Source organism: Protomyctophum parallelum (genome assembly GCF_964188405.1).
Source record: "Protomyctophum parallelum genome assembly, chromosome: 3".
Lineage (NCBI taxonomy): Eukaryota > Metazoa > Chordata > Actinopteri > Myctophiformes > Myctophidae > Protomyctophum > Protomyctophum parallelum.
The window spans coordinates 17,193,818-17,218,485 of record NC_139698.1 but is presented as its reverse complement, the minus strand read 5'-3'; the positions used below and the strand labels follow the sequence as shown (position 1 = coordinate 17,218,485).

Below are 24,668 nucleotides of genomic sequence, written 5' to 3'. Positions count from 1 at the left end.
CAGCGCCAAGATCACGCGTCGTGTAGGCCGTCTCTACGAAACGGTATCAATTGACTAATGATCATTATGACTTGCTGTTTGCTGTATCTGTTTTTTTTAAATAGCAAAATACTGGGTCAATTGTCTGACTTTGATTGCTTAAAGTAGACCTGCATAAAATTCTGTAGGCCTACTGCAGCTATTTACAACCAGGTAGTGTATAAGTTAAATTGAATTGTTGTACTTTCAAAAGGGTTTATTGGGGCACCTAAGGTGTTAGATCTCATTCTTCTGCCCTTTGTTTCATTGCACACATGTTAAAGCATTGGTCTAAAACTACATAGCCTATATCCATTGAAAACTCTGTTAGCCTACTAGTTACTTTTTAGATTGTATTATTACAAAATATACACTAAACAACTTCAGTCCTATATTTCTTTACTTTAACTTACTTTTACTTTAACCTAGTGGGGGAGTGGTTAGTGGGTGGGGGAGTGATTATGCAAGAAATTAGGGTTGTGGACAAGTATCTATTGTCACACCCATTCAAGTGGTGCTAAAATTTCAGGATTCTTTGCATGGCTTATTCTCTGCTTTGGGGTTTCTGTTTCAACAAGTTTTAGATGGTCATATCTCCTTCAATTATTGTCCAATTTCATTGAATGATACATCATATGAAAGCTTACATTCTGTACTTTAATAATTTACTGTAATCTGTAAAAATCGAGTTGAGGCATATTCTGCTGGCACTGGTCACAGATTCTAAACACAACAAGTAACTTAAAAAGTGATAACATGTTTGAGCCACGGACCACCATTTCACATTAATAGACTCTCACAATGGTGGTCAGTGGCTCAAATGGGTCTGAGAGACTAGATGGCGTCAAATGTTGGTCCGTGGTTCAAACGCTGAATAAATAATCGACTAGAGGTGAGAAGAGTATTGTTTGGTAGGTAAAGGACACACATTCTGTGAAAATTGGCGCGAAGCAACAAACATTCTTTGAAATTGGTGGGAAACGATCCCGGGCACTCATGTTAACAAAGCTCAGTCACTAACCACTATGCTACAATCAGCATTATATAATTAAAGGATCAAAAGTAGCAATCTTCTACATTCTCTAATTGTGTAGTTTTTTGGAAATTAAGCAGATGCTTAACAACAATTGAACTATTGAGAGTGTAAAGATCTACTATTGGGGTCAATTTAGCCTGACCTAAGCAGAGACATTTCTGGCCTAGATGGGAGGGTCGCGTCTCAGAAAAGCGCGCACCCTGATTGGATCTCATCGATCTGTCCGTCACCCCCGGCCCCTCCTCTCCCCCCTAGTGCAGCGCTACGTCACATCATTTAGAGCGACGCCTACGCGGAAGGGTTGACTCCCACTTTTAGACTGGTTCAGCCCACGGCTTTTTCCAGGCTTTCATCTTTCGCGCAGACGAAATGAAAGCCTGGGTATCGAGGCTAGGGTCAATTTGGTTACCTAAATTAAATTGCTCTGTATTGTGACAGTAATCATTGCTATAGAGTGTGTGTTCAGTAACAGTGTTAAATAGCTCTATAGTGTGACAGAAATCATTGCTATAGTGTGTGTTCAGTAACAGTGTTAAATAGATATTGTGACAGTAATCATTGCTATAGTGTGTGTTCAGTAACAGTGTTAAATAGCTCTATATTGTGACAGTAATCATTGCTATAGTGTTTGTTCAGTAACAGAGGTCTCCCGGTCTCTCCAGCTTTTTGTTAAACACAGTCCCATAGTCACAGTACCTCCCATTCACTCCCACTCAGTCCCATTCACTCCCATTCACTTTTATTCACTCCCATTCAGTCACATAGTAACAGTACATCCCATTCAGTCCCATTCACTCCCATAGTATCAGTCCCATAGTAACAATACCTCCCATTCACTCCCATCCACTCCCATGCACTCCCATAGTATCAGTCCCATAGTAACAGTACCTCCCTTTCACTCCCATTCAGTCCCATAGTATCAGTAACTCCCATTATCTTGCAACACAGCAGCCAAGTATATGCAGAACACGTATACACGCATTTGACATAACACAAACAACAAGACAATTTACATACATAAAGACATGAAGACAAGAGCAATATCCACCGCTTTGATTATCCTGTGGCTACTACAACTCCTGATTAAACCCTTTTCTATTTATTAAAGAGCTGGAGAGACAGGAATATTCCTGTTACTGAACACACACTATAGCAATTATTACTGTCACAATAACTTTGTACTTTTGCTACTGATGTTTGTGTGCAACATTTGAGCTGGTGTCAAGTCACCTTAATTCAAGTGATAGATTATATACAGGGGCATGCCATATGGTCTACCTGCACAGCCTTTGTGATTACTGGTAGATCACGATGTACCTTTTGGGCACCCCTGCAATACAGGATTCCTGTCCAGAATTGTTTTTTATTAAATATAGAGGGTTTAAGTGTAGGGTTTGTCATGTTGGTGTTCTCTATAACTTTTCGTCCTGGGCATGACGTTAAACTGTCCAGTGTAACTCCAAGTTACATGGGGTGGGTATGGTTTGAGAGTTTGTGATGCTCAGTTCTTTTTTTGCGTCTCGGTTCCTCAGGTGGAAGCTGCATAGTTGGGTTTTTGATGGGTTGGGTTTCAAGTGGCTGGTCGTTTGTTTAGATATTGAAAAGGAGGGGGGCGAGCGCGCTACCTTGTGGGAGGCCGTTCTTTTCGGCTTTCCATTTACTCCTCTGGTCATTTAACTGAACATAGAAGCGCCTGTTGTTGAGGAGGCTTTTCCTGACCATTGTGCGGTGTTGGACAGTGTCGTAGGCAGCAGAGAGATCTCTGAATGCTGCTCCAGTTATTTGTTTCCCCTCAAACCCATCCTCAATGTGTTGGGTGAGGTTGAGCTCTGTCCAGCACAGGAGCGGCTGGGACGGAAACCAGCTTGGTCTTTAGTCAGCTTGGTATCTATGAGTGGCAACAAGGCGTTGGAGTAGCAGCTTCTCATATAGCCTTGTAGGTGATGCAGAGGGAAATGGGTCGGTAGCTCTTTGTGGATAATGGGTCCATGCCAGGTTTAGGGGTTGCAACAACGTTGGCCTTTTCCCAGACAGAAGGGATGGTTTTCTGTGCTATGCATGTGTTCAGCATCCCCACAAGCCAGGTCTTTGCGTTGGGTCCCAGGTGCTGTAACATTTCTGCCAATAGGTCATCAATCCCTGCTGCTTTTCCGGGTTTCAACTTTCCCATTGCAGTTTCAAGTTCTTCTAGGTCGAAGGGTTTGGTTTGAGGGCTGGCTGATTGTGGTTGGTCTGATACCACTGTGCGATGGTATTCTCCTGTGGGTCGGTGGCGGTCTTGGTCACAACTGGTGGCCAACAGTTGTAACCAACACCGCCACCGACCCACATAGAATACCATCGCACAGTGGTATCAGACCAACCACAATCAGCCAGCCCTCAAACCAAACCCTTCGACTTAGAAGAACGTGAAACTGCAATGGGAAAGTTGAAACCCGGAAAAGCAGCAGGGATTGATGGCATACTGGCAGAAATGATACAGCACCTGGGACCTATCGCAAGGACCTGGCTTGTGGGGATGCTGAACACATGCATAGCACAGAAAACCATCCCTTCTGTTTGGAAAAAGGCTGGAGTAGTTGCAATCCCTAAACCTGGCAAAGACCCATTATCCCCGAAGAGCTACCGACCCATTTCCCTCCTCTGCATCACCTACAAGCTCTATGAGAGGCACTACAATTTCTGAACAGACTATATTTACATCAATATGTCTGGGTCCCCACCTACTCACTCAGGGTTGACGTGTCACACCTGCAGTGATGGGAGGGGCACCAAAATGTGGTATTTTGATTGTTTAATGGGGGCACTCCCTTAGTATAAAAGTGTATGTTTTGTGTACACATGACCTGATGAAGATCAAATGGATCGAAACGCTGTCAGTATTTCAACAAAGAACGTCTTTCTTATACCTGTGGTGTGCGGGCTCCATCCAATACCTACACCAGTTGTGATGCAACAGAGTTTGCTGTGACCGTTGTGAATTATGGGTGGTGTGGTTTTTGCCAAGACGGTGGATTGTGGCCCATGCCTTCCTGCTGTTATTTGTCATTTTGGTGTTCTCTATATCTTTTCGTCCTGGGCATGACGTTAAACTGTTCCGTTCGAGAGGACCAGCGACCCTCGAATGTAAACGGCCACGGAAGGAAATTATGTGTGTGTGAGGTGTTCTCTATAGGTTGGGTTTCAGGTGGTTGTATTGTAGTAGCTTGACATTTCTTGGAGGGCACTTTCAAGGACAGACTCAATCTTCTGGAAGTCTGCTTGTTGGGTCGTAATGCAGAGGTTGTCGGCGTAGATGAAACGCTGGCATTAGGCATTGGGTAGTGGCTGGTCGTTTGTGTAGATATTGAAAAGGAGGGGGGCGAGCACGCTACCTTGTTGGAGGCCGTTCTTTTGGGCTTTCCATTTACTCCTCTGGTCATTTAACTGGACATAGAAGCGCCTGTTGTTGAGGAGGCTTTTCCTGACCATTGTGCGGTGTTGGACAGTGTCGTAGGCAGCAGAGAGATCTCTGAATGCTGCTCCAGTTATTTGTTTCCCCTCAAACCCATCCTCAATGTGTTGGGTGAGGTTGAGCTCTGTCCAGCACAGGAGCGGCTGGGACGGAAACCAGCTTGGTCTTTAGTCAGCTTGGTTAGGGAGGGGGGATAATCATCAAGTTCAAAATTTAAACGCACCCATTTGGGAGTTGATTAACACTATAAATACAAGACTTTTGACACCAAAAGTAACTCTGTATCTTGAAAATAACCCCCCACCCCTTGAAAATCAAAAATATAACCCAAAAAGGGCCATTCCGCCTGGTATTCATAAGTTATTCTTGCTGTTTTTCTATATGCTGTTGAATAAATATTTTCAAACTCATTTGGGAATTAATAAACACTATACATAGAAGAACTGTAACACCTCAAAGTAACTCTGTATCTTGAAAATAACCCCCAATTCCTCATTAAAATGAAAAATAACACAAAAAACTAGTTTTCTGGCTATTCTGCCAGTTATGCATTCACTAATCTTACTGTCTGCTAATACTATTAAAGACTTTAAAGTCAGAATACTTTGTTGAAGATTAGATTTAAATTTCAAAGACAAAACAGGTCATTTTTATTCAGTCACATTGACAAATAACTTTAACTTTTCAGTCTCTTAATAGCAGCTCTTATGTAATTCTGTCACTCCTGTCCAGATGCCAGCCTTTCAAGACTTTCTTGGAATTTCTCATATTCCAGTGTGGTTCGGTCACTCCTCTTGCCCAGGTACGACATGAGGGCATCTCCAAACTCCTCTTCCCACTGGGCAGAGTAATCTGGATTCGGAAGATAGGATCGACTTTAGGCAGAAGCGTGGTACTTGCTCTGGCAAACTGAACCTCCAACTTCATCCTCTGCATTGTTGTTCAGAGTTGTATCCACAAGTAACTTCTCAACTTCCCCACTGTCAGTGAAGGGGCCACCTCTAGACTCCAGTGTCCAGCATGTCTAGTCTCTTCCTCTCCTTTCTTTGAGCCATCTCTTGTATCTGGTCTGCCCCACTCTCACATTTTGTCTTCATGAGTTTACTCCAGTTGAGTTCGACCTCCCTTTTTGCTTGGGCTGCTGCCTTGAAACCTCTGAAGGATGTAATCTGTCCAGCCCTAAGCTCCTGGCTCTTCTGCAAAATGATTGACCTGCTGACTGTGTTTAATGTGTGTAGCTTCTTCAGTCTGTAGTCCACCTTGCCACATTGTCTCTCCATTCTAATGTTGTGCACAGGGGTTTCATCTATCTTGGTTGCCTGTTCGCTGACAGGATAGTCCATTGGGAAGGTCTTCTCATCAATGCCATAGTCCCTCCTCTGTCTGGCCAGGACAGTCTGCAGGTGGGGCTGCATGAGATTGGTTATCTTCTTCACTTCCTCCAAGTGTCCGGCAGCCATGTCTGACACTGAGTTCAGGACCTCCTCTGTGTAGGTCTTCTTTACGCCACTGAAAAGCTCGTCAGACACTCCAGGATACTCGGGTGTTGTGAACATTGTCACTGATTGGCTGGCCCAATCCTGTATGCAGTCCCTTGTAGAACTCCCTGAGCAGAGTATTGGTAGCATCTTTCTCTATGGTTCTGGCATAGAAGGGTTACACCAAGTGCACACCCAGGCAGGCAAACACCACAAGGTAGGGAAGCTCCATCACTTCTCTGACGAGGCAGGCCAGGCGGTTGTTTATATGAGGGTTCTGGCTCAGGAACTCTGTCAGATGGCCAAAGTGGTAGGTTAGGACTGCTGCTGCCCTGGAGAGACACCCAAACCTGCTGTCTTTGTAGGCAAACAGCACACTGGATACCTGCCTTTGCTCAAGGAAGAGGAGGAATTCCTTATAGCGGTTCCAGGGTTTGTGGGCATACTCAGGAGCCACCAGCTTGAGGCACATGTCCAGTGCCTGTCCAGCTACACTGGCATTCTTGCTGTCTACATCCAGATCCACCATGAAACTCTGTAGCACTTGCTCCATCTTCATATCAGCCTCCAACAACCGCATTGCCTTATTCATGGCACTGCTGAAGCCCAGTGTAGTGTGGGTGCCACAAAATATCTGCCCTCCTGGTGTTTCCAAGTTGTAAATCTCTGCCAGCAGCTTTGAAAACCCTTTGTTGTGCTCTGTACTGTCAGTCATGTGTGTATCTACTAGTTTATACACATCCTCCACACTGACTCCTCTGACCGATGCCAGTATTTCGAACCCCATATCCACTTGCATTGCTATGTCCTCAGTGGTCTCTCAATGATTTCTCCTGTTTGCTTGCAGTCAACCAGGAGCCAAGATGCATTATGTAAATGTACCTTAATACAATAGAACTTTGGAATATCTGACAGGTGAACCAAAGTCCTCTCTAAGATTTAATTACATTTTTTAATGAAAGAAAATGTGAAAAAGTGGTAAATTAACATGTCCGATTTAGTTTTTTGGGTGGGGTGGGGGGTTTATTTCATGCTAGGTACCAACTCCCAATACAAAATATCTCTCAAATGACCCAATGCACCATCCCTGAAATGGGCATAATCATTTTCCAATATTTTTATTTTTAGGCCATTTATCCCCCCTCCCTACTTGGTATCTATGAGTGGCAACAAGGCGTTGGAGTAGCAGCTTCTCATATAGCCTTGTAGGTGATGCAGAGGGAAATGGGTCGGTAGCTCTTTGTGGATAATGGGTCTTTGCCAGGTTTAGGGATTGCAACCACTTTGGCCTTTTCCCAGACAGAAGGGATGGTTTTCTGTGCTATGCATGTGTTCAGCATCCCCACAAGCCAGGTCTTTGCGTTGGGTCCCAGGTGCTGTAACATTTCTGCCAGTAGGTCATCAATCCCTGCTGCTTTTCCGGGTTTCAACTTTCCCATTGCAGTTTCAAGTTCTTCTAGGTCGAAGGGTTTGGTTTGAGGGCTGGCTGATTGTGGTTGGTCTGATACCACTGTGCGATGGTATTCTCCTGTGGGTCGGTGGCGGTCTTGGTCACAACTGGTGGCCAACAGTTGTAACCAACACCGCCACCGACCCACATAGAATACCATCGCACAGTGGTATCAGACCAACCACAATCAGCCAGCCCTCAAACCAAACCCTTCGACTTAGAAGAACGTGAAACTGCAATGGGAAAGTTGAAACCCGGAAAAGCAGCAGGGATTGATGGCATACTGGCAGAAATGATACAGCACCTGGGACCTATCGCAAGGACCTGGCTTGTGGGGATGCTGAACACATGCATAGCACAGAAAACCATCCCTTCTGTTTGGAAAAAGGCTGGAGTAGTTGCAATCCCTAAACCTGGCAAAGACCCATTATCCCCGAAGAGCTACCGACTCATTTCCCTCCTCTGCATCACCTACAAGCTCTATGAGAGGCACTACAATTTCTGAACAGACTATATTTACATCAATATGTCTGGGTCCCCACCTACTCACTCAGGGTTGACGTGTCACACCTGCAGTGATGGGAGGGGCACCAAAATGTGGTATTTTGATTGTTTAATGGGGGCACTCCCTTAGTATAAAAGTGTATGTTTTGTGTACACATGACCTGATGAAGATCAAATGGATCGAAACGCTGTCAGTATTTCAACAAAGAACGTCTTTCTTATACCTGTGGTGTGCGGGCTCCATCCAATACCTACACCAGTTGTGATGCAACAGAGTTTGCTGTGACCGTTGTGAATTATGGGTGGTGTGGTTTTTGCCAAGACGGTGGATTGTGGCCCATGCCTTCCTGCTGTTATTTGACATGTTGGTGTTCTCTATATCTTTTCGTCCTGGGCATGACGTTAAACTGTTCCGTTCGAGAGGACCAGCGACCCTCGAATGTAAACGGCCACGAAAGGAAATTATGTGTGTGTGAGGTGTTCTCTATAGGTTGGGTTTCAGGTGGTTGTATTGTAGTAGCTTGACATTTCTTGGAGGGCACTTTCAAGGACAGACTCAATCTTCTGGAAGTCTGCTTGTTGGGTCGTAATGCAGAGGTTGTCGGCGTAGATGAAACGCTGGCATTAGGCATTGGGTAGTGGCTGGTCGTTTGTGTAGATATTGAAAAGGAGGGGGGCGAGCACGCTACCTTGTTGGAGGCCGTTCTTTTGGGCTTTCCATTTACTCCTCTGGTCATTTAACTGGACATAGAAGCGCCTGTTGTTGAGGAGGCTTTTCCTGACCATTGTGCGGTGTTGGACAGTGTCGTAGGCAGCAGAGAGATCTCTGAATGCTGCTCCAGTTATTTGTTTCCCCTCAAACCCATCCTCAATGTGTTGGGTGAGGTTGAGCTCTGTCCAGCACAGGAGCGGCTGGGACGGAAACCAGCTTGGTCTTTAGTCAGCTTGGTATCTATGAGTGGCAACAAGGCGTTGGAGTAGCAGCTTCTCATATAGCCTTGTAGGTGATGCAGAGGGAAATGGGTCGGTAGCTCTTTGTGGATAATGGGTCTTTGCCAGGTTTAGGGATTGCAACCACTTTGGCCTTTTCCCAGACAGAAGGGATGGTTTTCTGTGCTATGCATGTGTTCAGCATCCCCACAAGCCAGGTCTTTGCGTTGGGTCCCAGGTGCTGTAACATTTCTGCCAGTAGGTCATCAATCCCTGCTGCTTTTCCGGGTTTCAACTTTCCCATTGCAGTTTCAAGTTCTTCTAGGTCGAAGGGTTTGGTTTGAGGGCTGGCTGATTGTGGTTGGTCTGATACCACTGTGCGATGGTATTCTCCTGTGGGTCGGTGGCGGTCTTGGTCACAACTGGTGGCCAACAGTTGTAACCAACACCGCCACCGACCCACATAGAATACCATCGCACAGTGGTATCAGACCAACCACAATCAGCCAGCCCTCAAACCAAACCCTTCGACTTAGAAGAACGTGAAACTGCAATGGGAAAGTTGAAACCCGGAAAAGCAGCAGGGATTGATGGCATACTGGCAGAAATGATACAGCACCTGGGACCTATCGCAAGGACCTGGCTTGTGGGGATGCTGAACACATGCATAGCACAGAAAACCATCCCTTCTGTTTGGAAAAAGGCTGGAGTAGTTGCAATCCCTAAACCTGGCAAAGACCCATTATCCCCGAAGAGCTACCGACTCATTTCCCTCCTCTGCATCACCTACAAGCTCTATGAGAGGCACTACAATTTCTGAACAGACTATATTTACATCAATATGTCTGGGTCCCCACCTACTCACTCAGGGTTGACGTGTCACACCTGCAGTGATGGGAGGGGCACCAAAATGTGGTATTTTGATTGTTTAATGGGGGCACTCCCTTAGTATAAAAGTGTATGTTTTGTGTACACATGACCTGATGAAGATCAAATGGATCGAAACGCTGTCAGTATTTCAACAAAGAACGTCTTTCTTATACCTGTGGTGTGCGGGCTCCATCCAATACCTACACCAGTTGTGATGCAACAGAGTTTGCTGTGACCGTTGTGAATTATGGGTGGTGTGGTTTTTGCCAAGACGGTGGATTGTGGCCCATGCCTTCCTGCTGTTATTTGACATGTTGGTGTTCTCTATATCTTTTCGTCCTGGGCATGACGTTAAACTGTTCCGTTCGAGAGGACCAGCGACCCTCGAATGTAAACGGCCACGAAAGGAAATTATGTGTGTGTGAGGTGTTCTCTATAGGTTGGGTTTCAGGTGGTTGTATTGTAGTAGCTTGACATTTCTTGGAGGGCACTTTCAAGGACAGACTCAATCTTCTGGAAGTCTGCTTGTTGGGTCGTAATGCAGAGGTTGTCGGCGTAGATGAAACGCTGGCATTAGGCATTGGGTAGTGGCTGGTCGTTTGTGTAGATATTGAAAAGGAGGGGGGCGAGCACGCTACCTTGTTGGAGGCTGTTCTTTTGGGCTTTCCATTTACTCCTCTGGTCATTTAACTGGACATAGAAGCGCCTGTTGTTGAGGAGGCTTTTCCTGACCATTGTGCGGTGTTGGACAGTGTCGTAGGCAGCAGAGAGATCTCTGAATGCTGCTCCAGTTATTTGTTTCCCCTCAAACCCATCCTCAATGTGTTGGGTGAGGTTGAGCTCTGTCCAGCACAGGAGCGGCTGGGACGGAAACCAGCTTGGTCTTTAGTCAGCTTGGTATCTATGAGTGGCAACAAGGCGTTGGAGTAGCAGCTTCTCATATAGCCTTGTAGGTGATGCAGAGGGAAATGGGTCGGTAGCTCTTTGTGGATAATGGGTCTTTGCCAGGTTTAGGGATTGCAACCACTTTGGCCTTTTCCCAGACAGAAGGGATGGTTTTCTGTGCTATGCATGTGTTCAGCATCCCCACAAGCCAGGTCTTTGCGTTGGGTCCCAGGTGCTGTAACATTTCTGCCAGTAGGTCATCAATCCCTGCTGCTTTTCCGGGTTTCAACTTTCCCATTGCAGTTTCAAGTTCTTCTAGGTCGAAGGGTTTGGTTTGAGGGCTGGCTGATTGTGGTTGGTCTGATACCACTGTGCGATGGTATTCTCCTGTGGGTCGGTGGCGGTCTTGGTCACAACTGGTGGCCAACAGTTGTAACCAACACCGCCACCGACCCACATAGAATAGACTTAGAAGAACGTGAAACTGCAATGGGAAAGTTGAAACCCGGAAAAGCAGCAGGGATTGATGGCATACTGGCAGAAATGATACAGCACCTGGGACCTATCGCAAGGACCTGGCTTGTGGGGATGCTGAACACATGCATAGCACAGAAAACCATCCCTTCTGTTTGGAAAAAGGCTGGAGTAGTTGCAATCCCTAAACCTGGCAAAGACCCATTATCCCCGAAGAGCTACCGACCCATTTCCCTCCTCTGCATCACGTCTTTCTTATACCTGTGGTGTGCGGGCTCCATCCAATACCTACACCAGTTGTGATGCAACAGAGTTTGCTGTGACCGTTGTGAATTATGGGTGGTGTGGTCTTTGCCAAGACGGTGGATTGTGGCCCATGCCTTCCTGCTGTTATTTGTCATTATGGTGTTCTCTATATCTTTTCGTCCTGGGCATGACGTTAAACTGTTCCGTTCGAGAGGACCGGCGACCCTCGAATGTAAACGGCCACGAAACGAAACTGTGTGTGAGGTGTTCTCTATCATTTCATTCCAGACTTCACTGTCTATCTCCTGTGTTTTCCATTCATCTTGAGCGTTACACAGTCGTCTGATGTGCGGGGGGAGGTGCCGGCTAGCGCATAAAGGCACGGACGGGACAGGTGTTGTCTTGACCCATCCCGTGATGATGCGACAGGTGTCATTTAGGGCTGTGTCGACCAATTTGGTGTGACGTGATCGGCTCCAGCTTGAGCAGGCATACTCTGCTGTAGAGAAAGACAGGGCCATGGCAGTTGCACGGATTGTTTGTGGGTCTGCGCCCCACTTGGGAGTTCACTAGTTTTCACAGGATGTTATTGTGGGTGTTGACCGTGGCTTTTGTGTTCTCCAGGTGTTTTTTTGAAGAAGAGTGTCCTGTCCAGTGTAACTCCAAGATACATGGGGTGGGTATGGTTGGAGAGTTTGTGACCATCCCAAGTGACGCTCAGTTATTTTCTCGCGTCTCGGTTCCTCAGGTGGAAGCTGCATAGTTGGGTTTGTGTGTCTTTCTTTTTCTGTCTTTCTTTCTTGGGACGGAGATCAAGGTAGACGCCATAGGAAGGCTCAACACTAGCCGATGCCCCTAGAGATCCATCCCAAAGCTTCCCTCAGGGAGCACAGCAAGCCAGCTAGCCAGCAAGCCTGCCCAGTCAGCCAACGCAGCCAGTCAGCTCCGCCAGTCAGCCAGTGTAGAAAGTCAGGCTGCCAAGCCAGAGCATATCAGCCCTTGCAGTCAGCCATTGCAGCCATACCAGCCTTGCTCAGTCAGCTCAGCCAGGCCTCTCTTGAGGCCTGGCTCTCTGTCTGCCTGGCCCGGTCTGCCCTGCCCTGCCTTGCAGCAACAGAACCAGCCTTTCTGGAAAGCCAGCCAGCTCAGAATGCGAGCTGAGCAAGCCAGTGCAGCAGCAAGCCCAGACTAGGTTACCGCAGCCTTACTGTGCAGCCACAGCCACTCAGTCTAGACCAGCAGGAGCTGGCCAGGCTCCAACCCTTGCAGCGCAGCCTTAGGCCGGACAGTCCCCCTGCCTGCACTTTGTTGCCTTCCTGGCCTGTCTGCCTGCCTAGGCGCCTCGGTCTTCCTGTCTGTCTGCCTTGGCCTGCCAGTCTGAAACTGGTTTAGACTAACTGCGTGCTTGCCAGCTGCGCTGGCTTGCTGAGCTCGTATTCTGAGCTGGCTGGCTTGCCAGCAAGGCTGGTTCTGTTGCTGCAAGGCAGGGCGGGGCAGACCGGGCCAGGCAGACAGAGAGCCAGGCCTCGAGAGAGGCCTGGCTGAGCTGACTGAGCAAGGCTGGTATGGCTACAATGGTTGACTGCAAGGGCTGATGTGCGCTGGCTTGGCAGCCTGACTTTCTACACTGGCTGACTGGCGGAGCTGGCTGGCTGCGTTGGCTGACTGGGCGGGCTTGCTGGCTAGCTGGCTTGCTGGACTCCCTGAGGGAAGCTTTGGGATGGATCTCTAGGGGCATCGGCTTGTGTTGAGCCTTCCAACGGTGTCTACCTTGATCTTCGTCCTAAGAAAGAAAGACAGAAAAAGAAACACACACACAAACTCAACTATGCAGCTTCCACATGAGGGAGGCAGGCAGGCACGCAGGCAGGCACAAGCTGCCTGCGTGCTTGCTTCGCCCTCCAGTTGCTGCTCCAGTTATTTGTTTTCCCTCAAACCCATCCTCAATGTGTTGGGTGAGGTTGAGCTCTGTCCAGCACAGGACGGGACGGAAACCAGCTTGGTCTTTAGTCAGCTTGGTGTCTATGAGTGGTATGAGGCGTTGGAGTAGCAGCCTCTCTTGTAGGTGATGCAGAGGAGGGAAATGGGTCGGTAGCTCTTTGAGGATGATGGGTCTTTGCCAGGTTTGGGGATTGCAACCACTTTGGCTTTTCTCCAGACAGAAGGGATGGTTTTCTGTGCCATGCATGTGTTCAGCATCCCCACGAGCCAGGTCTTTGCGTTAGGTTCCAGGTGCTGTATAATTTCTGCCAGTATGTCATCAATCCCTGCTGCTTTTCCGGGTTTCAACTTTCCCATTGCAGTTTTGAGTTCTTCTAGGTCGAAGGGTTTGGTTTGAGGGCTGTCTGATACCACTGTGCGATGGTATTCTCCTGTGGGTCGTGGCGGTGTTGGTTACGACTGTTGGCCACCAGTTGTGATGCAACAGAGTTCGCTGTGACCGTTGTGAATTATGGGTGGCTCCCTGAGGTCCTTGATCGCCATTGGGTCCAACAGTGGTCATTGAAGCGTGCACACACATGCACACATGCACCTACACACACAGGGGCACATGCGTATGCACACCTGGACCTTTAAATGAACAACAACACAAAAACTAAGGCACTGGTGTCGGACTTCTGGTTTACCGGAACGGGGTTCAACTCCCTGCAGTGCCCTGCTCAATGTGTTGTATTTCATTCATTGGTCCATGGTCTCAGGTCATTGAGCGGCGCGCTATAGTGTGCGATTCTTCATCATTGTTGAGGATTTTTTAAAGGTGAAAATCAAGGAAAAGCAAAAGGCTATAGTCCATGGTCACGGAACGCACACTGGTCAAGGTCATTTATACTGGTGAAGATCATTTACTAGTCTTCTAAAGGTCATTTATACTGGTGAAGATCATTTACTAGTCTTCTAAAGGTCATTTATACTGGTCAAGGTCAATTACTAGTCTCATGAAGGTAATTTATACTGGTCACAGTCATATACTGGTCACGGTCATTTCTACTGGTGAAGGTCATTTATACTGGTCAAGGTCATTTGTACTTGTCAAGGTCATTTATACTGGTCAAGGTCATTTACTAGTCTTATTGAAGGTAATTTATACTGCTCAAGGTCATTGATATTGGTCAAGGTCATTAAGTGGCACGCTATAGTGCGCGATTCTTCATCATTGTTGAGGATTTGAAAAAAGGTTAAATTGCAGAAAAGCGAAAGGCTAAAGTCCATGGTCACGGAGGGCATACTATAGTATGTTGTTTTTCTTTTTTTTGGTGGTGTGCGGGCTCCATCCAATAACTACACCAGTTGTGATGCAATAGAGTTTGCTGTGACCGTTGTGAATTATGGGTGGTGTGGTCTTTGCCAAGACGGTGGATTGTGGCCCATGCCTTCCTGCTGTTATTTGTCATGTTGGTGTTCTCTATATCTTTTCGTCCTGGGCATGACGTTAAACTGTTCCGTTCGAGAGTACCAGCGACCCTCGAATGTAAACAGCCACGAAAGGAAATTATGTGTGTGAGGTGTTCTCTATGGGTTGGGTTTCAGGTGGTTGTATTGTAGTAGCTTGACATTTCTTGGAGGGCACTTTCAAGGACAGACTCAATCTTCTGGAAGTCTGCTTGTTGGGTCGTAATGCAGAGGTCGTCGGCATAGATGAAACGCTGGCATTAGGCATTGGGTAGTGGCTGGTCGTTTGTTTAGATATTGAAAAGGAGGGGGGCGAGCGCGCTACCTTGTGGGAGGCCGTTCTTTTCGGCTTTCCATTTACTCCTCTGGTCATTTAACTGAACATAGAAGCGCCTGTTGTTGAGGAGGCTTTTCCTGACCATTGTGCGGTGTTGGACAGTGTCGTAGGCAGCAGAGAGATCTCTGAATGCTGCTCCAGTTATTTGTTTCCCCTCAAACCCATCCTCAATGTGTTGGGTGAGGTTGAGCTCTGTCCAGCACAGGAGCGGCTGGGACGGAAACCAGCTTGGTCTTTAGTCAGCTTGGTGTCTGAGTGGCAACGAGGCGTTGGAGTAGCAGCTTCTGATATAGCCTTGTAGGTGATGCAGAGGGAAATGGGTCGGTAGCTCTTTGTGGATAATGGGTCTTTGCCAGGTTTAAGGATTGCAACCACTTTGGCCTTTTCCCAGACAGAAGGGATGGTTTTCTGTGCTATGCATGTGTTCAGCATCCCCACAAGCCAGGTCTTTGCGTTGGGTCCCAGGTGCTGTAACATTTCTGCCAGTAGGTCATCAATCCCTGCTGCTTTTCCGGGTTTCAACTTTCCCATTGCAGTTTCAAGTTCTTCTAGGTCGAAGGGTTTGGTTTGATGGCTGGCTGATTGTCGTTGGTCTGATACCACTGTGCGATGGTATTCTCCTGTGGGTCGGTGGCGGTCTTGGTCACAACTGGTGGCCAACAGTTGTAACCAACACCGCCACCGACTCACATAGAATACCATCGCACAGTGGTATCAGACCAACCACAATCAGCCAGCCCTCAAACCAAACCCTTCGACTTAGAAGAACGTGAAACTGCAATGGGAAAGTTGAAACCCGGAAAAGCAGCAGGGATTGATGGCATACTGGCAGAAATGATACAGCACCTGGGACCTGACGCAAGGACCTGGCTTGTGGGGATGCTGAACACATGCATAGCACAGAAAGCCATCCCTTCTGTTTGGAAAAAGGCCGAAGTGGTTGCAATCCCTAAACCTGGCAAAGACCCATTATCCCCGAAGAGCTACCGACCCATTTCCCTCCTGCATCACCTACAAGCTCTATGAGAGGCACTAAAATTTCTGAACAGACTATATTTACATCAATATGTCTGAGTCCCCACCTACTCACTCAGGGTTGACGTGTCACACCTGCAGTGATGGGAGGGGCACCAAAATGTGGTATTTTGATTGTTTAATGGGGGCACTCCCTTAGTATAAAAGTGTATGTTTTGTGTACACATGACCTGATGAAGATCAAATAGATCGAAACGTCAGTATTTCAATAAAGAACGTCTTTCTTATACCTGTGGTGTGCGGACTCCATCCAATACCTACACCAGTTGTGATGCAACAGAGTTTGCTGTGACCGTTGTGAATTATGGGTGGTGTGGTCTTTGCCAAGACGGTGGATTGTGGCCCATGCCTTCCTGCTGTTATTTGTCATTTTGGTGTTCTCTATATCTTTTCGTCCTGGGCATGACGTTAAACTGTTCCGTTCGAGAGGACCGGCGACCCTTGAATGTAAACAGGTGCTGGGACAGGGACAGGTGTTGTCTTGACGCATCCTGTGATGATGTGACAGGTGTCATTTAGGGCTGTGTCGACCAATTTGGTGTGACGTGATCAGCTCCAGCTTGAGCAGGCATACTCTGCTGTAGAGAAAGACAGGGCCATGGCAGTTGCACGGATTGTTTGTGGGTCTGCACCCCACTTGGAGTTCACTAGTTTTCACAGGATGTCATTGTGCGTGTTGACCGTGGCTTTTATGTTCTCCGGGTGTTTTTTGAAGAAGAGTGTCCTGTCCAGTGTAACTCCAAGATACATGGGGTGGGTATGGTTGGAGAGTTTGTGGCCATCCCAAGTGACGCTCAGTTCTTTTTTCGCGTCTCGGTTCCTCAGGTGGAAGCTGCATAGTTGGGTTTGTGTGTGTCTTTCTTTTTCTGTCTTTCTTTCTTAGGACGGAGATAAAGGTAGACGCCGTTGGAAGGCTCAACACAAGCCGATGACCCTAGAGATCCATCCCAAAGCTTCCCTCAGGGAGCCCAGCAAGCCAGCTAGCCAGCAAGCCTGCCCAGTCAGCCAACGCAGCCAGTCAGCTCCGCCAGTCAGCCAGTGTAGAAAGTCAGGCTGCCAAGCCAGAGCATATCAGCCGTTGCAGTCAGCCATTGCAGCCATACCAGCCTTGCTCAGTCAGCTCAGCCAGGCCTCTCTCGAGGCCTGGCTCTCTGTCTGCCTTGCCCGGTCTGCCCTGCCCTGCCTTGCAGCAACAGAACCAGCCTTTCTGGCAAGCCAGCCCGCTCAGAATGCGAGCTGAGCAAGCCAGTGCAGCAACAAGCCCAGACTAGGTTACTGCAGCCTTACTGTGCAGCCACAGCCACTCAGCCCAGACCAGCAGGAGCAAGCCAGGCTCCAACCCTTGCAGCGCAGCCTTAGGCCGGATAGTCCCCCTGCCTGCACTTCGTTGCCTTCCTGGCCTGTCTGCCTGCCTAGGCGCCTCGGTCTTCCTGTCTGTCTGCCTTGGCCTGCCGGTCTGAAACTGGTTTAGACTAACTGCGTGCTTGCCAGCTGCGCTGGCTTGCTGAGCTCGTATTCTGAGCTGGCTGGCTTGCCAGCAAGGCTGGTTCTGTTGCTGCAAGGCAGGGCGGGGCAGACCGGGCCAGGCAGACAGAGAGCCAGGCCTCGAGAGAGGCCTGGCTGAGCTGACTGAGCAAGGCTGGTATGGCTACAATGGTTGACTGCAAGGGCTGATGTGCGCTGGCTTGGCAGCCTGACTTTCTACACTGGCTGACTGGCGGAGCTGGCTGGCTGCGTTGGCTGACTGGGCGGGCTTGCTGGCTAGCTGGCTTGCTGGGCTCCCTGAGGGAAGCTTTGCGATGGATCTCTAGGGGCATCGGCTTGTGTTGAGCCTTCCAACGGCGTCTACCTTGATCTTCGTCCTAAGAAAGAAAGACAGAAAAAGAAAGACACACACAAACTCAACTACGCAGCTTCCACATGAGGAAGGCAGGCAGGCACGCACGCAGGCAGGCACAAGCTGCCTGCGTGCTTGCTTCGCCCTCCAGTTGCTGCTCCAGTTATTTGTTTTCCCTCAAACCCATCCTCAATGTGTTGGGTGAGGTTGAGCTCTGTCCAGCACAGGAGCGGCCGGGACGGAAACCAGCTTGGTCTTTAGTCAGCTTGGTGTCTATGAGTGGCATGAGGCGTTGGAGTAGCAGCCTCTCTTGTAGGTGATGCAGAGGAGGGAAATGGGTCGGTAGCTCTTTGGGGATGATGGGTCTTTGCCAGGTTTAGGGATTGCAACCACTTTGGCCGTTCTCCAGACAGAAGGGATGGTTTTCTGTGCCATGCATGTATTCAGCATCCCTACGAGCCAGGTCTTTGCGTTAGGTTCCAGGTGCTGTATAATTTCTGCCAGTATGTCATCAATCCCTGCTGCTTTTCCGGGTTTCAACTTTCCCATTGCAGTTTCGAGTTCTTCTAGGTCGAAGGGTTTGGTTTGAGGGCTGGCTGATTGTGGTTGGTCTGATACCACTGTGCGATGGTATTCTCCTGTGGGTCGGTGGCGGTGTTGGTTACGACTGTTGGCCACCAGTTGTGATGCAACAGAGTTCGCTGTGACCGTATGAATTATGGGTGGCTCCCTGAGTTCCTTGATCCCCATGGGGTCCAACAGTGGTCATTGAAGCGTGCACAGACATGCACAAATGCACCTACACACGCACAGGCGCACATGCGTATGCACACCTGGACCTGTAAATGAACAACAACACAAAAACTAAGGCACTGGTGTCGGACTTCTGGTTTACCGGAACGGGGTTCAACTCCCTGCAGTGCCCTGCTCAATGTGTTATATTTACATGGTTCATTGGTCCATGGTCTCAGGTCATTGAGCGGCGCGCTATTGTGTGCGATTCTTCATCATTGTTGAGGATTTAAAAAAAAGGTGAAAATCAAGGAAAAGCGAAAGGCTATAGTCCATGGTCACGGACCGCATACTGGTCAAGGTAATTCATACTGGTGAAGATCATTTACTAGTCTTATGAAGGTAATTTATACTGGTCAAGGTCATTTACTAGTCTCATGAAGGTAATTTATACTGGTCAGTCATATACTGGTCACGGTCATTTATACTGGTCAAGGTCATTTGTACTTGTCAAGGTCATTTATACTGGTCAAGGTCATTTACTAGTCTTATTGAAGGTCATTTATACTGCTCAAGGTTATTGATCAATATCAATGACCTTGATGACCCCAAGGTCATTAAGTGGCATGCTATAGTGCGCGATTCTTCATCATTGTTCACGATTTGAAAAAAGGTTAAATCGCGGAAAAGCGAAAGGCTATAGTCCATAGTCTCGGAGGGCATACAAAAATGTGTGGTGCTATACAGGCCATTCTGGAAAATTTGGGACAGAGGTTCATCGTTGGCATCCAGGGAGTGTGTGTGCAAAATTTGGCATCGACCGGGTTAATGGTGCTGGAGATTAGCTGTTAACAAACTGACGGACACACACACACACACTCACTCAGAGTGCAAAACATACTCTATCCCCATGGCTTTGGCCTGGTGCCATACCGTTATTAATTATTGCCTACAATGTCAATTGTGAAATTACTTTACCGTTGCAATGCAAAATTTACATTTCAACGAATGGACCTCGTAAAACAAAACAAAAACCAAGGCACTGGTTGTGGTACTTCTGGTTTACCGGAATGGGGTTCAACTCCCTGCAGTGCTCTGCTCAATTTGTTGTATTTACATGGTTCATTTTTATTTTCTGCTCATTGTGTTGCCTTTTCATAGATGATAACCCCCAGGTTCTTTAATGTGTTTGCACTCCCTACAGTTAGGTTACCAAGTCTATTTATTTATTATTTCTGTTCACTAGAACTAGAACCAATTACCAAAGTAGGCTTTCTAATGACACAACTCGCCTTTGTTTTTATGTGTAGCAAAAACGTTCTTTTTATTTACGCCAAAGAGTAGAGGCTGGTCTGCATTCATGCGAGCGGGGAAGTTTAGAGTAACATAGCTCTAAATGAAACGCATTAGAGCTATGGACCAGAGCTAGTAGTCATAGCACTTCATGGTATATGCATAGTTTATATAGTTTCATTATAGATATATTAAACAGAGAGGACTGGAGTCAATTGGGTTATATTATGTTTAACACTAATTTGAAGCTGTCAAAATCTGACAGACTTCTGGCGGCCATGGCCACGCCCACCTTTTGGTAACGCCCACTTTCGGCCAAGCCCACAAAAAGGACCCCCCCATGTCATTTGCCAGGCAGGCTCCACTCTCAGACAGATATTTGGCTCCGTCTTATGAGCTAATTTAGAACTTCCTGTCTGAGAGCTAGCTAATTTAAGACATCCGGTTACCTTCAGAATAAAATAAGGTTATTTAATTTGTTAATTAAATAATTGTCAATGCCCCAAGGCACAGCACTTTTTTGAGCGTTGACCTCAGTAGAAGGTCTGCTGCCGTGAATTTTACACCTCTCCCACTTAGCGGAGAGTGGGGTGTGGTACAGGACATCTCCCCGAACGCGTGGGTATACTGCATCTACAAGTAGTACAAGATAAATTGAAACCATTGACACCTACTTCGATGGTTCAGTTGTCATCTATGCCGGGGAATTTAGCAGCTCTCATTCAAGCGTTTTTTCAAAATCCAGGTCACACATTTGATTGCAAAACAATCTGTGGTGTCACTCAACAACTAGTGAATAGCATCTTACTTGGCCTTAGGAATGCACAATGACCCATTAGATTTTATACACAAACTAGTAGTTTGGTTGAGTATGTGTGGTGTCCACACAGTTGTTCAAGCAAAACATACAGACATCTGTACATTCTGTGCCTGGACAGTTGAAAGCAATTAACAGAACAATAACGGAGGACAATTTAGAAGAAGATGATGATGATGTGGTTTTATGCAATGAAAGTCTAAATGACAATATGTGTGAAGCTATACCATTACCAATTCTAACATTTCTACAACAGACATCTGCTATCAAAAAATGTCACACACGGCTTGAAGAAGCAGCAGCGCAGGACTCAACATTTAGACGGAAACTTGAGAAATTCAATCTAGCCAACACATCAGTGTCATTAGAGTCTCAGAAATGTTCTAGGACAGAAGTATGCACCATATTAAACAGCTTTGTAGAATACACACTTCGGTCTCCTTTCCTTGGAGATGACCTGCTTTGCCTGAAAAGTCTTAGTCTGTATAGTTGTACTCAATGTGGTGACAAGGCCTTACCATCTACAAAGAACATGTCACAATTCATAGTGCAGCCACTTGACGTGTCACAAAAAGGCATCTTAGACACTATTGCACAAATATTACCTGCTCAATCTGAACAATGTGAAACATGTCAGCAGGAAAAGAGCTTATCAACATATGAAGTAATTAACAGCCCACAGACCTTACTTCTCCTGTTAAGAGCTGGCACAAAAATTCCAAAAACGTTCAATTTATCCTGTCTGTACCACCAAAATGAGTATGCTTTGACCAGTATGTGTGTATTTTTCGACAGGCCACCATATGCGTCATTGTACATCCTTAAAGATCATAAATGGCATATCTGGACAAATGAATCGAATGACACAGCAGGATATACCTTTGAGCTGATGCAAAGAACATCCGCTCGACAGCACACAAAGACAGTAGTCACAAGTAGTTTCTATGTCGTGTCATACGAGAAAATAAACAGTCGAGAAATAATCAAGTTTCGTCAGGACAAACAAATGCATAAATGCACAGACAGATGCAATCAACGCACACAAGTGACACCCATTCCAAAGCTAGAGGTAACTCCTTGACCTGACTTAGCTTGCGTAGAGAAAGTGATTTCATGTCAATGCCCCAAGGCACAGCACTTTTTTGAGCGTTGACCCCAGTAGAAGGTCTGCTGCTGTGAATTTTACACCTCTCTCGCTTAGCGGAGAGTGGGGTGTGGTAGAGGACATCTCCCCGAACGCGTGGGTATGTCCAGATAGTTGCCTCGCGGAGGCCTCTTTGTCCAGTGTCCATTCTGGGTCCGGAAACGGTACTTTTTTCAGCGTTGACCACAGTAGAAGGTCTGCTGCTGTGAATTTTACACCTCTCCCGCTTAGCGGAGAGTGGGGTGTGGTACAGGACATCTCCCCGAACGCGTGGGTATGTCCAGATAGTTGCCTCGCGGAGCCGTCTTTTGTCCAGTGTCCATTCTGGGTCCGGAAACGGTACTTTTTGTCAGCCTTGACCCCAGTAGAAGGTCTGCTGCTGTGAATTTTACACCTCTCCCGCTTAGCGGAGAGTGTGGTGTGGTAGAGGACATCTCCCCGAACGTGTGGGTATGTCCAGATAGTTGCCTCGCGGAGGCCTCTTTGTCCAGTGTCCATTCTGGGTCCGGAAACGGTACTTTTTTCAGCGTTGACCACAGTAGAAGGTCTGCTGCTGTGAATTTTACACCTCTCCCGCTTAGCGGAGAGTGGGGTGTGGTACAGGACATCTCCCCGAACGCGTGGGTATGTCCAGATAGTTGCCTCGCGGAGCCGTCTTTTGTCCAGTGTCCATTCTGGGTCCGGAAACGGTACTTTTTGTCAGCCTTGACCCCAGTAGAAGGTCTGCTGCTGTGAATTTTACACCTCTCCCGCTTAGCGGAGAGTGTGGTGTGGTAGAGGACATCTCCCCGAACGTGTGGGTATGTCCAGATAGTTGCCTCGCGGAGGCCTCTTTGTCCAGTGTCCATTCTGGGTCCGGAAACGATACTTTTTTCAGCGTTGACCACAGTAGAAGGTCTGCTGCTGTGAATTTTACACCTCTCCCGCTTAGCGGAGAGTGGGGTGTGGTACAGGACATCTCCCCGAACGCGTGGGTATGTCCAGATAGTTGCCTCGCGGAGCCGTCTTTTGTCCAGTGTCCATTCTGGGTCCGGAAACGGTACTTTTTGTCAGCCTTGACCCCAGTAGAAGGTCTGCTGCTGTGAATTTTACACCTCTCCCGCTTAGCGGAGAGTGTGGTGTGGTAGAGGACATCTCCCCGAACGTGTGGGTATGTCCAGATAGTTGCCTCGCGGAGGCCTCTTTGTCCAGTGTCCATTCTGGGTCCGGAAACGGTACTTTTTGTCAGCATTGACCCCAGTAGAAGGTCTGCTGCTGTGAATTTTACACCTCTCCCGCTTAGCGGAGAGTGTGGTGTGGTAGAGGACATCTCCCCGAACGTGTGGGTATGTCCAGATAGTTGCCTCGCGGAGGCCTCTTTGTCCAGTGTCCATTCTGGGTCCGGAAACGGTACTTTTTTCAGCGTTGACCACAGTAGAAGGTCTGCTGCTGTGAATTTTACACCTCTCCCGCTTAGCGGAGAGTGGGGTGTGGTACAGGACATCTCCCCGAACGCGTGGGTATGTCCAGATAGTTGCCTCGCGGAGCCGTCTTTTGTCCAGTGTCCATTCTGGGTCCGGAAACGGTACTTTGTCAGCCTTGACCCCAGTAGAATGTCTGCTGCTGTGAATTTTACATCTCTCCCGCTTAGCGGAGAGTGTGGTGTGGTAGAGGACATCTCCCCGAACGTGTGGGTATGTCCAGATAGTTGCCTCGCGGAGGCCTCTTTGTCCAGTGTCCATTCTGGGTCCGGAAACGGTACTTTTTGTCAGCATTGACCCCAGTAGAAGGTCTGCTGCTGTGAATTTTACACCTCTCCCGCTTAGCGGAGAGTGGGGTGTGGTACAGGACATCTCCCCGAACGCGTGGGTATGTCCAGATAGTTGCCTCGCGGAGCCGTCTTTTGTCCAGTGTCCATTATGGGTCCGGAAACGGTACTTTTTGTCAGCCTTGACCCCAGTAGAAGGTCTGCTGCTGTGAATTTTACACCTCTCCCGCTTAGCGGAGAGTGTGGTGTGGTAGAGGACATCTCCCCGAACGTGTGGGTATGTCCAGATAGTTGCCTCGCGGAGGCCTCTTTGTCCAGTGTCCATTCTGGGTCCGGAAACGGTACTTTTTGTCAGCATTGACCCCAGTAGAAGGTCTGCTGCTGTGAATTTTACACCTCTCCCGCTTAGCGGAGAGTGTGGTGTGGTAGAGGACATCTCCCCGAACGTGTGGGTATGTCCAGATAGTTGCCTCGCGGAGGCCTCTTTGTCCAGTGTCCATTCTGGGTCCGGAAACGGTACTTTTTTCAGCGTTGACCACAGTAGAAGGTCTGCTGCTGTGAATTTTACACCTCTCCCGCTTAGCGGAGAGTGGGGTGTGGTACAGGACATCTCCCCGAACGCGTGGGTATGTCCAGATAGTTGCCTCGCGGAGCCGTCTTTTGTCCAGTGTCCATTCTGGGTCCGGAAACGGTACTTTTTGTCAGCCTTGGCCCTTGACCCCAGTAGAAGGTCTGCTGCTGTGAATTTTACACCTCTCCCGCTTAGCGGAGAGTGGGGTGTGGTATAGGACATCTCCCCGAACGCGTGGGTATGTCCAGATAGTTGCCTTGCGGAGCCGTCTTTTGTCCAGTGTCCACTTTATAAAGTCCGTGCACTCCAGTGAATAGCATTTATCCATTTAGATAACTTTATTATTATTATTATAAGGATTTAATTACTTATTCTTACACAGAAACATAATGTGTGTCTTATAGCATCATATAGCATCAT

General features: G+C 47.8%; 1 protein-coding gene across 1 annotated transcript in view; it reads left to right on the top strand.

Moving 5' to 3' along the window:
• The window catches only part of LOC310856563 (uncharacterized protein), a gene marked incomplete at both ends in the record, with an annotated part of 75,169 nt that overhangs the window by 28,844 nt on the left and 21,657 nt on the right, over positions 1–24,668 (top strand). The window lies entirely within an intron of this gene.